The following is a 17,398-nucleotide window of genomic DNA, read 5'->3' as shown; positions in this document are numbered from 1 at the left end:
AGGACCGAGCGGGGCGAAGGGCGCCCTCCAAGACCGGCAACAAGCCTCCCGCCGGGCGACCAGACAGTTTCGCTGGCAGGGGCCCAGTCGCCGCGCCCGGCCCCACCCCGCAAGGTCAGACACGCCAAGCCCCGCGGAACCCCCCGGCGGCCTTCGGCCTCCGTCCTCACCGGCCCGACAGCGCGCGCTTGCTTGCTCGCTTGCTTACCTGACGCGACGGCCGCGCTCCGGAGGGCTGCTCGTCCTCCTCGGCTCCCGGGGGCTCAGCGGCACGGCTGGCCACGCGCCCTGCGAGGACCCCGCCTGCTGCCTGCCTGCCTGCGGTGGGCGCGGCGTCGCTCTGGAGGAGGAGGGTGGGCGCTGCTCCGGATGCTGCTTTGCCTGCCTGGGCCAGGCCGAGCCCGGCGCGGCGCGCCTCGCTGGGTGGGAGGGCGGCTCGGCAGCCGGCGTCGCGGAGAAGGCGCCTCCCCTCCCGCCTCCCCACGGCTGCCACAGCCCGAGCAAGCGCCGTAGCCGCCGCCGCCGCCCATGCCCACTGGGGGAGCGCTTCCGGCGCGCCGCGCAGGTGGTGGAGAGGCAGCCTGGCGGGGAGGGGCCCTCTCCCGGGCGCGCGGAGCGCATGCCAGTCTCCCCTCGCAGGGTAAGTCGGCAGCTGCGGGGTGTGACGGGCCCGGGGAGAAGAGCTCGGTCCTTCAGCGGGGAACCTCTGGAGGCTGCCGCGTGCTGCCCGTTGGAGACCCTGCGGGACCCTCGAGCGGCCGCTGCCTGCTTGGGGAAGAGAAGAGCGCTGGCAGGCAAGGCTGCTGCTGCTGCTGCTGCTGCTTCCTGCTCTGCCTTTCCCTGGGTTTGGGCTGCTTCTTCGGAGCCTTTGCAGAGCGCATCTCTAGGCAGATTCCCTTTGAACTGGCTCCCAGCTGCAGCATCCCCGGGCCTAGTACTGGCTGGTCTCTGAGAACAGAAAAGGGCGGTTGCTGCCCCTGCAGAGGTATAGCCGGGCTGACGTGGGCCCAGGGACCCAAGCGAAGCCTGGCTCCTGCCCCACTATGGCTGTTCGCGGCCTTCTTCAGAGGGGGGAGAGCAAAGAGAAAGCCCTCATCCAGCCAGTGACACCCCCACTCCCTCAGGGTCCGCCCCCCCCCCCCGTTCAGCCAGACTTTGTTCAGAGGCATGTAAGGCGTGCTGTGAATTAACTGCTGGACTGAATAGACTGATTACATCTTCCTTCTATTTGGAATCTCGAATTCCTAAGTGGACTGGACTGGTTACTTTTTTATTCATTCTGCTGGTGATACTTTATTTTTCTGTTTCATGCTTCTGCTGCCCATTGTATATTTTTGGCCCCTTGCTGGTCATAGACCATAAGAACGAGCCGAACTACTGAACTGAATCCCTGTGTTCAAGGGCGCCGCTCGTGGGTTCGTTTAGTAGATTTCTAGCCCGCCCCAAACTGGGCCGTTCACGGCAGACGCTGCCCGCCACCTCGCGTGCTTCAAGCCAAGTGCTGCCCGGGAGGTGGCTGCTGAGGGCCAGCTGGAGCTGGTGCTGCTCTCCGTGGTTCCGGCAACCATGGTGGAGGAGCAGCATCGCCTTGGTCAATCCTTGCCCAGGGACAGGCGGATACCTAGAAAGAAAAGAAGCTGCCCTGGAGGCAGCAGTAACTCAGGAGGACCACCAGGGCATGGGAGGAGAGGTTCTTTCTTTCTTTCTCTCTCCCCCCCCCAAGAGAGTTGTGCTCCCCAAACTGCCCCAGGAGGAAAGCTGATGAGGCCCAGGTCATACTGACTCTCTCAGGAGGCAAGCAAGAGGCTCTTGCTCCAAAGTCTCGGTCCGCGGGGATTCCTTGTCCTTTTGAGGAAGTCTGTAGGTGGACCAAGAGCTCTGTGAAGCTCCACACCTTCTATGTTCTTCTTACACCATCCAACAGCCAAGAGGTATCTAGAACGAAATTGTGAAGGAAATTGGAGACACGGCCATAAATTGTTGATTACTTTTACTTATCGTGAGCTTTACAATAACACTTCTTTGAGAGCTAGGTGTAACCCCATATCTTATTGATGATATCCCAACTTTGAGGAGAGTTTTAAATAAGGCTGCATTCTCACTCACTTATTATTTAATGTTTATATAAATATCTTGGTTGGCCAACTATTTTCATCCTCCCAGACTCGTTGATAAATATGCAGCTGTGTTACTTTATGCAGGTGATGTGGCTATTTGTTCAACAGTTGGGATGAGGAGGGCATTACAAGCATTAACTCGTTATCGTGCTGAAGACAGTATACCAATTAATTATCACAAAACCAAGTTTATGGTATTTGCCAAGAGACCAAAAAGTATAAATGGACCATGAATGGAGCTGAGATTTAGCTGGTCAAATGCTTTAAATATTTAGGTGTCATTTTTCATCCATCCAGTAAATGGTATACCCTTGTGAACCGACATAGCACAGAATGAACCAAGAAGTGCTGTGCTAATTGTTAAACCTTTCCTGTACTGGGGGAGGATATTATATTCTTGCAGCTATTAGATTCAGCTCAGCTTCTTTATGAAGCTCCACTTGGTCCTATCTCCAATTCCTCCTTGCTGGAAGTGGATCAGTCCACATTTTTGAGGGCTGTTTTCCAGATTTCAAGATGATTTTGAGATTAGAGGCTGGCTAGGTGAAGGTGGAGACCTGCATATGGTTTCCCATAGTTAATTTTTGGCTGGAGCTCTCTTCCCCTCCGTTAGGTTAGCCCTCTGACACTGAAGGATGGTTTTCAGTCTTCATGGTGGTCAAGGCTAGAAGCAAAGCTTATGTCTTATGGGCTTTCCTCTGTTGTTGCTTCCTTTAGGTTATGATTGGGCTAAAGGTATTATTAAAGTAAAGTTGTGCTCTTGAGTCAGTGTCAACTCCTGGCAACCACAGAGCCATGTGGTTTTCTTTGGTAGAATACAGGTGGTATTATTAGGCAAAGGATATTTGATACCGAGTGCCAAAATCATGTGAGTTTAGTGCTAAAATATTTCATTTTGGAGATAATTAATAGAATTAAAAGATTCTGGAGGGTTCCTTGCAAAACTCTTTCCCGTGTGCCTCGTAAGGTCATTTGCTCCTACTGAGTTGTTTCCCCAATAATATATTCTTGTCTAGAGCCGAGTTGTGTGGCCTCTGGCTGTGCAGTGCCTGTAAGTCCCAAGCCAGACAGTTCTAGGTTGTTGAGGCCATGTCGAAGCCTGGCCAGTGGCTTTAGATCAGTCTCCAACTGGTGGCAGCCTACCACGCAGGAGCGGTGTTGCTCCTAGATTTGAGATCAGAGCCATCTCTCTGCTGAGGGTAGATCCCAGGAAAGCCTAGAGTCACCCCCGTTTTGTCACAGGCCCATTCTGAGGGGCCACTGGGGAGAGGGGATTCCCCCTTCCCCCTAGCTACGTCCCCACAGAGGTTCTATTTTTAATGGTGCCAGGGAAGTCCAAGCACATCTAGATGTGCAGCACTTTTCAGAGTGGAGAGTTCACAGCTGCCTGGCAGCTCTGGCAAAGGGGGGGGGGCGGACTGTGGAGAGTTACCTTCTTGAGCTTGTCCTGCACCTTGTGAACCGGAAGGGGCTGCTGGGCACCCTTAAGGGGCCCTGCTCACTCCCCCCCCCCGCAAGTAATTGGGCATTGGCTCCCTTGCAGATACTCCCCCTGCTAGGAGTTCCAGCTGGTCGGGCTGTCTGTGCCCCCTTGCGTGCGAAATGCCTCCAGTGCTGCTTTTGCCAGAAGCCCAGAGAAGAGGCACACCAGAAGGCTCTCTCTGGCCTCTTCCAGCTGGACTGTGACAGCTGCCAGTTCTGGAGGCCACGTGGCAGTTTCATTTGGTGAGGTGGGGAGCCTCCTTCAGTTTGCATCTTCAGAATGGAAGGACTTTTCTGGCATGAATTCACTGGCGACCGGGAAGGGTGCTTTAGCCCCTTTCGTGTGGGGAGAATCTGGGCCCAGATGGAGCAGGCTCTGAGTGTGCGTGCACATGTGTGCACACACTGCATCTCAGAGCAGATATGATATTTGAAGCTCTCAGAGCCTCCCCGTCTTTGGTAGTTCCCGGGAGGGGCAGGAGGATCTCCGTATTTGGGGCCATTTGGTATGTTTTCCATGAATACATTCAGTATGGGGATGAGAAGGGATGGAACTAAGGCATCGAGCTCCTGGGGTGGGGGGGGTGAGGGAGGGAAAGCTCTTCTGGTTGTGACTTTGTGAACAGGGCAAGACCAAACCGCCACGGCACGGCACTGCACGGCACTTCATTCCTCCTTGCTGCTGCCTTTCCCTAAATCCTTATGCATTTGACACCAGAGCCAGATAGGTTTCTTGTGGCACCTGGACTTCGAGAAGCGCATTGCTGTTCCGCATGTTCCCAAGGCATCTGTCTTTGGAGGCCACCTCACCCAGTGGGCTGAGCCCTAACCCTGCCTGCCTCATTCTGAGCTGGATGTATTCCAGGCTGAGCAACAGGAACAGCTGCGGTGGGAGAGGAGCTTCTCTGCTGGGCCAGCCTTGCTTCTGAACAGCCAGCTCAGCTCCTCCCTTTCGCTCCCAATCCCTGGGCTCTCCTAATCTCTGCTTGGCATTTCAGGGATGAATAATCTATAAGGTCATTGTGTTGCTAAGAAATCATGAAATAAGCCACCCTGAATATTTTATGAAGGTCACAGAAAACACGAGCACAGCCCCATCCTGCCATGGCTTGGAGGGGGGAGGCTGCATAATTTCTCATGCAGCAACTTTGGGCCACAGTCCAGACAGAACATGGTGAAACAGACTGGTTCCAGGTCAGCAAAGGAGTAAGACAAGGCTGTATACTTTCTCCTTATTTATTCAACTTATATTCTGAACATATACTGAGGGAAGCTGCATTGGAGGAAGATGAGCGTGGCTTTAAAGTTGGAGGGAGAAACATCAACAACCTGCGCTACGCTGATGACACCACTCTGAGAGCTGAGAATGCGGATGATCTGCAAGCTCTAGTGATGAAAGTCAAGAGCACAGTGAACAAATGGGGCTACGACTAAATGTAAAGGAGACCAAACTAATGACAACGGGCACAGCAACCAACCTCAGAATCGATAATGAAGACATCAAAGTGGTGGGTAACTTCTGTCTTTTAGGATCAACAATCGACAGTAAAGGATCCACCAGTCAAGAAATACACCACAGACTAGCACTTGGTAGGGTTGCAATGAAGGCCTTGGAAAGGATATTTAGATTCCGTGGTGTGTCTATACCTACAAAGATTAGAATTGTTTGGACAATGGTTTTTCCTGTGACACTCTATGGATGCGAAAGCTGGACTTTGAAGAAGCAAGATAGTTTAAAAAAATATTGACATATTTGAACTTTGGTGCTGGAGAAGACTACTGAGGATACCATGGACAGCCAGGAAAACAAACAAATGGATCATAGAACAAATCAATCCAGAATTTTCACTCGAGAAACAAATGACCAGGTTCAAACTATCCTAATTTGGACACACATTCTGCAAAGATCCAGCTCCCCTGAGATGTCTATAATGCTGGGGAAAATTGAAGGAAAGAGAAGAAGATGACCAGCAGCAAGGTGGATGGACTCGATTATGACAGCAATGAATGCACCACTGAGATACCTTAAAGGCCAAGTTGAAGACAGATCATTCTGAAGAGAATCTATCTATGGGGTCGCTAAGAGTCAACATCAACTTAAAGGCACTTCATCAATCAATCAATCAATCAATCAAACTTTGGGCCACTGCTCCATCTCTGGCCAAAGATCTGAAAGATCTCAGAGGAGCTATTGCTTTGCTGGGCCATGAGCACATGGGAGGGGCTGGGAAAGAGAGTGTCCTTTCCAGCTCCAAGCGCCACCGTTGACAGCTGTCTGTCTGTCTCAAAAATGTCATGCAAGGACCTGAGCAGGTAACACGTTGGACCTCCACACTCAAACAAAAAAGGGTTGCCCCTCACCCCAAGTCCTACATGTTGTTGTGCAACACTTCTCACATTCTTGAAGTGATGGTATGCTATCGAGCCTGCCCATGACAGGTGGGGAGGAGAGCCGGGCTGCAGTCTGCTCCCCACTGGTTGAATTTCTGCTCAAGCACTGAAGGGGGCAGGGGCGGGGGAGCACAGAGCCTCCACAGCATTTTATTTAAAAATAAAAAAACAAATCTAGAGGGTCACAAAAATGGGCAGTGTTGCGTGGGAGAGATGTGGGGATTGCTATTATATATGCCTCGCTTCAACCATAAGACTCAGAGAGGATCACAGATTAGGACGTCATTGATGAATTAAAACAACAACACAGCAGCATCAACACAATTTAAAACCATTAAGATGTCAGCATAAAACAGCCGGAGCCAGTAACCCTGGAAGGGCGAAGGAGAATGCCTTTACTTGGTGCCAAGAGGCTCTAGAGGTGGTGCCAGAACATGGGAGGAGAGCTGGTCTTGTGGAAGCAAGAGGAATGGTCCCCTGTGCTAAGCAGGGTCCACCCTCATTTGCGCTTGTTTGTTTGTTTGTTTGTTTGTTTGTTTAACTAACACATTTCTTTACTGCCCCAAACGCAAATTCTCTGTGCAGTTTACAAGACAGTAACAACAACCAATAAAAAGATTAACATATTTCAAGAATTAAAATTTAAAAAGTTTAAAACTATTAAAACACCATTAAAACAGTTTCTAATTAAAAGCCTGGGAGACCACATGTGAGCACTGTGAGATATTCCCTTAGGGGAGGGGGCTGCTCTGGGAAGAGCCCCTGCCTGCTTGCACGCAGACGGCTCCGAGTCCCCTCCCTGGCAGCAGCATCTCCAGGGCACTTTCTAAATTCTACTGCAGGATCTCCTAAGTGTGCTTCCGTACTTCCTGTGTTGTGACACCGCAGTCCCTGCACTGACAGCAGGGTGTTGTTCACATTTCCGATGCCTTATTTTGGATTTAATCTTTGTGTTACAGTGCTACAATGGTGCAAGTCCATTCAGAAAAATAGCTGTATTTTTCCATTGTGGGAGTTTGAGATTCTGTGGATCATTTCCAATATGATCCTGCCAAGCATCCAATCTGGAAAGCGCCCAAGACAGGGCTGAGGAGAGACTCCTGCATGCAACCTTGGAGAAGCCGCCGATGGCTTCATCTTGCCCTGCCCTGAGCTCATCATGTGGAGTTCCGGGGAAGGGGCTTGTCTTCATGAAGGAAAGCAACCAGTGACCACCACAGGCACTTTAGCCCAAGGGGCCTCCAATTGCAGCTGAGTCCCAGCGGGCAGAAGAGGGAGCAGCCCTGCTTTGTTCAGTGGCAGCCTTTCAGAGCAGTGAGTTGGGGTGGATTCTGGCTCCCCTCTTCCCTCCTGTCTCCTGAGGGCTTTGCAGAATGTCCTAGCACACCAGCCTGCTGCTCAAAGGCAGCCTTCCTCAGTGCCCTGGACATGCGGAGGTGTCCCCCGAGGACAGCACTTTGCTTCAGGGAACAGGCGGAGCGCCCACAACTGGTGCGACTGGCTGGCAGGTTGCTGCAGGCAGCTTGGCCTGAGCGCAGCATCCTGCATCCTGCTGGCGGCTGAAGCAAGCTTGTTTCCGCCACCTGCAGCTCTTCTGGCCCAGAGCCTGCAGCAGGGCAGGGCAGGGCAGGGCAGGGCAGGGCAGGGCAGGGCAGGGCAGGGCAGGGCAGGGCATGCGACTCTCACGCTTGAGGAAAGGGAGCACCCTGCCTGTGACTGCCAGCATCTGAGGGGCAAAGGCGGGGGGACTCTTTGGTCTGGCCTCCTGCACATCCTTCACGCATCCCCTTGGAGTGCAGGAGCCAGACAACATGGCCCGCCACTGCTTCCCAAGGCCGCCTCCTCCTGACTTTCTTCAGACCTGCTTTCCTCTCCAAATGCAATCGCAGGACTGGACTTGTGAAGGCAGCAGCAGCCTCCTCCTCCTCCTCCTCCTCCTCCTCCTCCTCCTCCTCCTCCTCCTCCTCCTCTGCAGCAGCAGCAGCAGCAGCAGCAGCAAGTTCCCCTTGGCCTCTGTTGTTGCTTTAAGACAGCAGCTAATGAGTTCCCACCCACCCTCCCTGCCAGCTTCCGGGGGCCACAGAATTCCTCCACTGCCCTTCAGAGTCCCCTGTTCCTCTCTGCAGCCAGAGGAACTGTTCATTCATTACTTAATGGTTTTGTTTATGAGTGCAATTTCACAACTGTGAAAATAAAAAAATGAATTAAATTAGTGAGGAATTGTTCTGGCTCCAAAGAGGAAGCCGGTAATTAAATCTGTGTTCCCCAAATGCACCTGCCCCCTATGCCAAAATAGGACCAGCCCAATTAAAGGTGATTCAAGACCTTCAGCTCAGCAGGGATAAGCAGGCGGCTGATCTAAAAGAAAGGGGCCAAGAGGGGTGAAGGGACAGCTGCCAGGGAAAGCCGCAGGGCCTCTACTGAATGGACTTCCTTCAGAGCCAACAGACGGTGGAATTGTTCCCGGGGGACAGATACTGCCAGATTTAATGCGGGGGGGGGGAGCAATGCTGGTGCCTCTCAGTGCTGCTCAGGAGGGGCAGAAGCTCCCCTCAGCTCAGCTTGCTTGGCCAGCTCCCGTGCCGCCTCCTTCCTGGTATCCAGTTCGCAGCAGCAGCAGCAGCAGCAGCAAGCCAGAGTTCAGCCCAGCTGTCCAGAGCAATGAGAACTTCAGAGCAGCCCTGCTGGATCAGGCCCAAGGCCTGTCTGGTCCAGCCTCCGGTTCCACACAGCGGCCTTCGTGTGCTTCTCCTCTTGGAGCCCCTCCCGCCTCCACCCCCCTCCCTCCGCAAGCAACAACTTCTCAGTGTGATAAATGGGAGATGTTTTGCAAAAGGTGACACTTTGTGAGAGGAAGAATTCCAGAGGCCCGGGTTTATTTGTACAATGAAAGCAACCCACTTCCCTCAAGGCTGCTGTGGGGGTGTAAGCGCTTTCCACGCCTCCAGCATATGGTGTGCATTTGACCTTCAGCAATGCAATTCAGAAGCAGCATAATAGAGGCTTTATAAGTCCACACAAGTACATGTGTTAATCCCCAGGGCTGGAGGCACCTTGCAGGTGCTGCAAACGTAGCGTTACTCTGGTGTCCCAAGAATCAGGAAAACAAGCAGCATGTTGGTTTCTATTTATTGGCTTCACAAAATGCCCTCCCTGCTGGTGGTTCTCCTCCTCCTCTTCCAGAGACTGCCTTTGCAGAGTCCATCATGGCTGCAGTCAGTGGGAATATGATCAGTCCCTCCCCAAGCTACTCCCTGACACAGCCATCATCACCAGCAGGGGCTCATCCCTTGGCTCCTGTGCAAGCCACTTCCTCAGTTCTACTTGCCAGTACTTACTTCCCCGGGTTTGACTAGATCGTGTGATGGTGCATCTGTCCCGTTGGCCATATGCATCTCTGAGGGGTCTGGGCACCATGCCACACATGTGCGGCTTGTCTGTCTCCATCTTCGTCTCCATCATCTCCGATGCCTTTGGGTTTGTGTCACTCAGAGGAAGGCGCAGGGAGTCCCACCACAATCCGGTGCCAAGATGTGCAGCCACCTAGCTTGGCCCAGTGCTTCAGAGCTACCAATAGGAACCTGGGGTTACCGCTTCCTTGGGCTGGGTTAGGGTCAGGGTCAGGGTCAGGGTCAGGGTCAGGTCCTACTGAAGGAACCTGGAAAGCCAAGTAAGCCTGGAGCGGGAAGGAAAAGCTGAGTGCAGCATCCTGAAGCAGTTCCTTCTTCTGGGGTTGGTTCAGGATGAAACCTGTGCTCTGGGAGGCCCTCCAAGTCCAAGATATTTGGAGGAGGGCACGTGTTGTCAGTTCCCTGAGGGGTTGGGCTTTGGCCCCACCTCTGGGGACAAAAACTGCCCCTTGGGGGGTGAATTCACAGGGTCTCCAGGCAGAACCCATTGCCTGTCTGTGGTATCTGGGGTCCCAAACAGAGAGAGGAGGCAGTGACACCCCAGATATCACTGCCTGTCCTCAGAGGAGCTCTTACCCCTGGACTTTGGGGCCAAGGTCCAGGGCCTCCACAGCCCCTGCCCCCAATCCTCTTTAGTCTGTCCTGGGTGGTGGTGTGGTTGCCCAGGGGAGCAAGATGATGCTTCATTTGCTGGGCGAGGGGTGTCCAAAGGCCTTTAGGTCCAGGCAGCAAAATTACCTTACCTAGGAGCACTTCTGCCTGTTCTCCAAACACGTTGGCAAACAGCTTGGCTGCCTCCGGATCCTTTCTCAGTGGGGAAGAGGCCTCCAAGTACACCATGATGGGCCGGGGGACCACCTGAGGTCTTGGGGTGTGTGTCAGAGACATCTGGAGGCTGTGACGAAGGGGCGCACTAGTGAAGAGGGCCACTGTTCCCTCTCAGGTGTGTGTGCGTGCTCCCAAATTTCTGGGTGTCTGCTCAGTTCATTTTTGATCCTACTCAGGTCGAACCGGGAAGACCCCGCTCTGAATGCACATGGTGCACACACAGTGCCTTGGTCCTGCTGCCCAGAACAAACCTCCTTCCGCACAGAGATGAAAAAAATCAGAGGGACCACAGGAGAGGAAAAGGATGGTGGGGAGGAAAGAAAGGAGGGCTGAAATGTCAAGGGAGTTAAGGGAAAGAGATACCAAATGGAGACTTTGGCAAATGGGTGGAGCTGCTGGTGGTGGAAGCCAAGGGGCGAGAGCCTGCTGCCCTCCGTGGGCCTGGAGGAGGAGGAGGAGGAGCAGCAGCGGCGGCGGCGGCAGCAGCAGGGGATCCAGCTGCCTGCAATGGGACCAGCCTACCCAGGCAGGAACACCAGCGCAGCAAGGACGCCGCCTTGGATCCAACTTGGCCATCTCTTGTGATTGTCAGACATTTACGGTCATTTCTTTGTTTACCTTGACAAAAGTTGCTTCAAGTTGAGGTGTTTGTCCTGGGCTCTGTCCTTTCTCCCAGCAGGCTGTGGCTAGTCTTGGCCACACTAGCAAGGGAAGGGATGGGGGAGGGCTTGTGCGGGGTGGTGTGCTGACCACTCTCTGGGGTGGCTCCTACAAGCTTAGGCGGCTTCCCACAAAGAGGAGGGTGTTGGTTTCTTGGTTCAAAATAAGGTAGACAAAATGCCTAGCTGGCTTTGATGGGCTCCTGGTGGGTATTCCAGCCCTCTTTCGAGACTTGGGGAACTGCACAAGTACCAGGCTGGGAATGGAGAGGCATCCCTCCCTGTCCCCTCTTCCATCACTCCGCTTTATTTTTAGTGCGTATTTCAAAGCTCAGCCTGTCAGGCGTGGTGGGGAGGCCTCCCTGCACCCCTCAGCCTTCATCTCGCATTCTGTCTGAGTCTGCAGCCCATTGACTTCCAGACCGGTGCATTTCCCCCACCCGTTCCCCTTTTGTTTTGTTGTAGGCTTCGTTTGTCAGGCCTGGTTAGCTCTTTCCTTTCATCCATTTTCTCCCACACTCTGCCACCATCCTCAATATCAAATTGTCAGCTCCAAATATTAAAATTTAACCAAGGTGCTACAGGAGGACCGGCTTTCCTCTGTTTTTATTTGCATTTTCAATTATTAAAGGAGCTCAAAAGCTTGACATGAATGTAAATGGCAGGCAGGCAGGTGTCTCAAGAGATGCCCACAAATCCAGGCAGGAGAAGGGCTGGCTCCGCTTGCGTGAGGCAGAAGGCCAGAGCGTCCATGGGCAGAAGAAGGCTGAGGCCCCTGGAACCTGCTGACAAAGGTGGGACACAGCCGGGGGGGGGCAGACCACAAGACGGAGGAGCAGCCAACCTGGGAAGACCACAAGATGGAGGGGGCCACCTGGGAACTCAGCAAGGAACAAGCCCATGGCAGTGAGCAGCCTGTGGTCTCTGGGAGCCATCCAGGTGCTTGTCCCCCCACCCTACTTAAAAGCGATGTGCTGGATCTGACCGACACGAGGCCCTCTAATCCAGCATCCTGGACGGCCAACCAGATGCCCCCGTGGGAAGTCCACCACCAGCCTTTGAAGGTAATAGCCTTCCACCATGATTTGGCCCCCACAACTGGGATTCAGTGACATGAAGGCCCTTTCGTGACTATGGCTAATAACTGCTGCTAGACTTCTCCTCCTCCTGTTCCATTAATTTGTCTAATCTCATTTTAAAGCCACTGAAAATTATGGCTATCACTATACCTTGTGGCATTGAGTCCCATAAGCTAACTATGCACAGTGTGAAAAAGCCTTTTCTTCTGTCTGTTCTGAATCACCTGCTCCTCAATTTTCATGAATAACCCCAAGTTCTAGTGAGGGGGAAATAAAATGTCTATGGCTTAGAATATAATGAGCATTCTGAGTTTCTTGCAGTAAAAGGGGAGATGAAAAAGAAGTGCATCCTTATGGTTTCCCATGCATCTTCCACACCCTTCACCTCCTGACTGTCTCAGGCAACAATCTGGAAGACATTTCTATGCGCCGAGATAAAATTAAATTCCTCTAACAAATTGCTCAGTCAGAGAGACTGGAATCCTTCTGATTAAGCCATTTATTGGAAAATAACATTTAAATTGTTCCAGGAGAATTTCTGCTGACTCTCTGATGAAGCAATTAATTTCCAATGCCATCAGGTTTTCCTCTGGTAGTGGGAAGTGATTGCTTGGCCTCTGCTGCCCTGGCTGGGACTGAGCGCTGGGCACCTCTGCCCCTTGATTGGACGGGAAGGCACAGGAGAGGTGCCCCTGGCTGGCTCTGACCATAAGGCTGACCCAAGGCTCCTCCGAGAGCGGGAGGGGAGGAAGGGCCAGGAAAGCAGCCACAAGCTCCTGGGAGGAAGCAGCCACAGCAATTGTGGCATCTTCAGGACAACACAGGTTTCTCCTTAACATCGGGAAGTTGCCTTCTACTGAGTCAGACCTTTGGCCCATCTAGCTCAGTATTGTCCACACAAACTGGCATCGGCTTCTCCAAGGTTACAGGCATGCTTGCTACCACAAGACCAGCTCTGCTTCTTCCTCTGATGGAGTGGGCTTGAGTCCATGCAAGCTTAAGCTACAGTCAAAGTGTTCATCTTTCGGGTGCCACAAGGCTCTGGCTGGCATGTTTTTCCTTTGGCAGGTCAGCAAAGGGCTTCCACTTCACACATGCGGGCATGACAGCCCTCAAGAAGCCCAAGGAGGGGTGAACCACCTCTGTGGAGACACAGATCTGATTCTTAGAAAGCCAGAGGCTGGCCTGGCTAAGAAGTACCAAGGACTTGTAAATATATACTTGGGTGCAAAGACATTTGTTGGGGAAACTTGGAGTGAGACAAACGAAGGAGACCAACAACATCTTGCCATTCCCAGCTCTGCAGGGCACCTTCAGGAAGGGATGGAGCAGAACGTACCCCCAGGTGGCTCTCTCTGAAATTACTCCTCAGAGAGGAAGTCCAGCACTTGGAGGGGCGCTGGCAAGGGCCGGGCCTCACCCGAGGAAGAGCTGCGGCTGCTGCAGGACTCTGATGCCAAGGGCCAGATTCCCTCTGCCTCTTCCTGTCTGAGGTAAAGGACATGATCTCTTTTATGCCTGGACTCAATCTGGGAGCGGTTCTGTTTCCTTGACGCAAGTCAAGAGGCACTGGGTCAGTGAAGCCATGCGGACCGGCGGCGGGGTGAGGCCTCCTTCACCCTTTGCCCTCCATCCCGATCCTTCCCCCACAGCTGCCATTGACCAGCCTCCCAAGGGAAGCTCCTTGGGCTTCAGGGGGCCCCGGGCGGCTGGCCACTCCTGCTTGGAAGTCGCTCTCTCCTGGGCACCTGAACTTCTTGGTGATTCATGTTGTTGTTGTTGACTGGCTTGTCAACAGAGACATCCTCTAAGCAGAGAGAATTCCCTGCCCCAGAGGGGCTCACAGGCTGAAAGGAAGCAGAAGGGAGGCACCAGCCACAGACCTGGGAGGGAGACGGCTGGGCTGGGCTTCTGAATGGGGCCGCTGCTCCATAAGCCCCCCCCCCCCGCTGCCACGTGCCCAGATGGCAAGAACTGGCTGCTTGGCGGCTGCCTTTGGGGCTCCCGCTCAGAGGGGGGGGGTGTCTCTGAGTCACCACAGCCTCCCCTCAGCAGCTGCAAGGAGCCCGGTTGTGTAGCCCAGGCCACCTTGGCGCTGCTGCTGCTGCCGGCGTCCTCCTGAGAGTGCCTTCTGCTCTCCAGCCTGACCCTGGGTGAGCAGCAGGCAGCCCTGAAGCCCCTCCCTTGCCTTTGCTGGCGGCGGCGGCGGGGGGGGGGGCACCTAGGTCAGGCCTTGCTGCTGTGGCCTTTGAGGCTAGGCAGCTGCTCGTCTTTCTGTGCCCAGGGCATAGTATAGGTGCACCTGCTGGCTTCTCTCACGTGCCCGATGGATGCCCAGGCACTAGCTGGTGACTGTTCCTGCCACAATCGATGTGCAGAAGCCTTTAGGGGGCTTTGCTGTTTTTGCTGCAATAGTGACGCCCTCCCTCTCCGGGCCAAGATGGCATAGTCTAAAGGTGAGGTGCAAAGCAACTTCTTGCAAGGAGGCAGTGGCTGACCAGGAGGAAGCCAGCCCTGCTCTGGAGGAGGAATCCACAGACAAGACACTCAGCAGTGCCTGGGCAAAGGCTGCAGGGTGTGTGTGTGTGTGTGTGCGTGCCTTGCTTGTGGTGAGGGAGCCGGAACAAGCTTCACCCACAGAGATGCCGGCATGAATGTGAACTCTCTATCAGGACCTCTTCCTTCTCAGAGCTTATCTCATCAGTAGCTTGTCAAGAGAGAGAGGCATCCCCATGGGACAGGCGGGGGGGGTGAGGGGGATCAGAGTGGGGTGGAACTGAGTGGGGGCGGGAGGGTGTTTTGCAGGCAATCACGTCTGCTGAGCAGATGGTGCCTGAGAAACCGGCGTCTCATTGATATGACAGGCTTATCGCTGTATTAGATTGGAGACTACAAGGTCATTTCCTTTGATGTTAAAAAGGCTATACAGAAAAAGATTCCCTACTCGGTCCATGCATTGTTAAAAATAATATCTATCTATCTATCTATCTATCTATCTATCTATCTATCTATCTATCTATCTATCTCCCGGCCCCCACACCATATTCTGGAAAACACAAGGAGGTTAGCCTCAGAGTCTTCCATTGACAGGGAAACTTGCCAGGACTGGAAATGCGAGGCCAGGGTGTGGCTGTCCATGCTCAGTTTCTGGCTCAGACTGTCCTTCTTCCCAATGGGCCTAGCCCCACAGACTCTAGAGGATGGATACCCATCCTGCTGCAAAACTATCACCACTTGGGCTCTCCGCACCCACACGTACTTTCCCTGGGGTATGAGCAGGCCAGGACAGTCCTTCAAAAGCGCATCATGGGTGCAGGGAGGGCATCAAACACACTTAGGACCCCAAACCTCCCTATCACTGGAAGCCTAAGGTACATAGTAGCACCTGCCACATATCATGGGCAGCTAGAAGCCCCCCAACCCCAGGAGGGCCTTCACTTTGGCTCACTGCAGCGCCCTCCCTTTGGCTCTGTTAGGCGGGAGATATTGGAAGTTCCCCTTCCTGGAACGACTGGGCCCCTGTGACAAAAGGCGAGTGGAAACGTCCTCCTGCACGGCTTATTCTACAGGGACATCACAGGGCCCTTATTCTCCCACGACTTACTAGGTGGCCAGGCTGTGGGGGCCAGTTCTACATCCCCACTACTCTGTGACTGCAACCCCTTCATAACACATCATGGTGTCAACCTGGCGTGGCAGCGTGCAAAATTAGTTGGGAACTGACTGCCAGAAAGAGTGAATCAAGCCCGACATGACCCACACTTGTCTCTCCAGCTACTCAGTCCTACAGCTTTTGCTGTCATAGCTTATCCCTCTATCTTTAATTTTAATCCCAATTTTATAAGATTAATCTTTAACTCTAAAATTAACTTGATCACTTCTCATAGATCTAAGTTTTATAGCAACCTGATCTTAATATATTTTAGTATTCTTATTATGGTATACAGTCATCACTTTAACTAAATTTCAGTTTCAATTTCAATTACATATATTTTCCAGACTATGGGACTATACAACTGTACCGGGCAGCAGCAGTGATATAGGAAGATGCTGAAAGGTATCATCATCTCACACTGCGCAGGGGGAGGCCATGGTCAACCCCTCCTCTATTCCACCAAAGACAACCACGGGGCCCTGTGGGCGCCAGGAGTCAACACCGACATGACGACACACCACCTTTAAACTTATAGTCTTAGGCACAGACTGCTTTTAATGCTACAGCTGTTAATTTCACAGTCTCTATGTTTTTACCTTATGCTGTCCAAAGACCAAAATAAAGAGGTTGATTGGTTGGTTGGTTGGTTGACAGCATCTCCTGGCTGGGAAAGTCCAGTGTCTGAAGCTCTGGACAAGAAATGCTGCTGGTCAGTGCTGGGGCTCCCTGTGAGCTTGCTGGACTCAGGGTCTGACTCAGCATCAGGCAACTTTAACCAGTCAAAAACATGATGTGGTTTTGATACAGACTTGCTGTGTGGTGGACATGCTTTGCAAATGCCTCCATGTGGCATGAAGCACTATTTTCAGTGTCAGGAAGAGCCCTGAAAAATGAGAGTTTGCTCTGAAGTTATGTATGAGAAATCTCTCCACGGGAGGGCACATCCAGTTGATCAAGTTGTCAGATGGAATGGATGGACCAAGCCAGGAGAAAAGATCTCCCCGAGGGAACCTTTGCTTTGCCTGCTCCTCAGCCTCCTCAGGAAGGAAGACTTCCGCAGAGCCAGCTGCCCCACCCAGCATACCACGGCAGAGCAGAGGGAGCCCTCCCCAGCGGTGGGGGTGAGTGTCCTTCTAGCTCAGCATGCAGCTCCCACCCAGGGCTGGCCTTCGCCTGAGCTCCAGGCCCACGGGCCTCTGTCATGGTGGGGAGGAGGGGGCTAAACTCCTGTCCTGCTGCATATCCAAGTTTTGGCTTTGGGTGGTGGGGTTTTGCGGAAGGCATGGCAGCATGTGCGTGAGGAAGATCCTTTAGCAAAGCTCACACTGTTGTTGTTTTCAAAGATTGGATTTGGCTTGGACCCCACTAGGGACTCTGCAGGATGGGGCCACTTGCTCCTCTCTCTAGCAGCAAGGAACTGGCATCCATTAGCTGGCCTTGGACCCAAGAGCAAGCCTGCTGCCCTTCTGGTCTCCTCCCTGCCAAGTGAAAGGCTTGCCTTCCAGGAAAGGGCAAGGAAACACCAGGTCCTTCTCAGGAAGCCGATCAGGAAGCATACCCATTTGTGGGTGTGTGGCAGGTAAGAGAAGAGGTGCCAGCCAGGGGCCCTGAAGAGAAGGGAAGGGGGCAAGGGAAGCATGGGGCAGCTGCCAGGATCTGTGCTGAGATCAGGGGGTGGGGGGGGGTGGGGGGAGGGGGGACACATGCTGGGATGGGGTGCCTGTACTTCTCGGCTTCTCTGGCAGTTGGGGTGGGCGTGGGCCCTACGGGGCAGGCT

General features: G+C 53.3%; 1 protein-coding gene and 1 long non-coding RNA gene across 3 annotated transcripts in view; one reads left to right on the top strand and one right to left on the bottom strand.

The window, feature by feature from the left end:
• The window catches only part of LOC128333211 (leucine-rich repeat and fibronectin type III domain-containing protein 1-like protein), a 29,555-nt gene extending 29,008 nt beyond the window's left edge, over positions 1-547 (bottom strand). Inside the window, exon 1 of one of the 2 annotated variants that reach the window (XM_053268431.1) lies at positions 209-547. The gene's annotated coding sequence lies outside the window, so the exon portion shown is untranslated. The remainder of the gene's footprint in view (positions 1-208) is intronic. The other variant, XM_053268430.1, reaches the window with a different exon arrangement.
• LOC128333221 (uncharacterized) lies at positions 480-16,259 on the top strand. The gene is made up of 2 exons (XR_008310880.1): positions 480-640; positions 15,966-16,259. It is a non-coding gene; the product is annotated as an uncharacterized LOC128333221 (long non-coding RNA).
• Positions 16,260-17,398: the final 1,139 nt, after the last annotated feature.

This window comes from Hemicordylus capensis, chromosome 7 (genome assembly GCF_027244095.1).
Source record: "Hemicordylus capensis ecotype Gifberg chromosome 7, rHemCap1.1.pri, whole genome shotgun sequence".
NCBI lineage: Eukaryota > Metazoa > Chordata > Lepidosauria > Squamata > Cordylidae > Hemicordylus > Hemicordylus capensis.
Note: the sequence above shows the minus strand (reverse complement) of the source record. Positions and strands in the feature narration are given on the sequence as shown.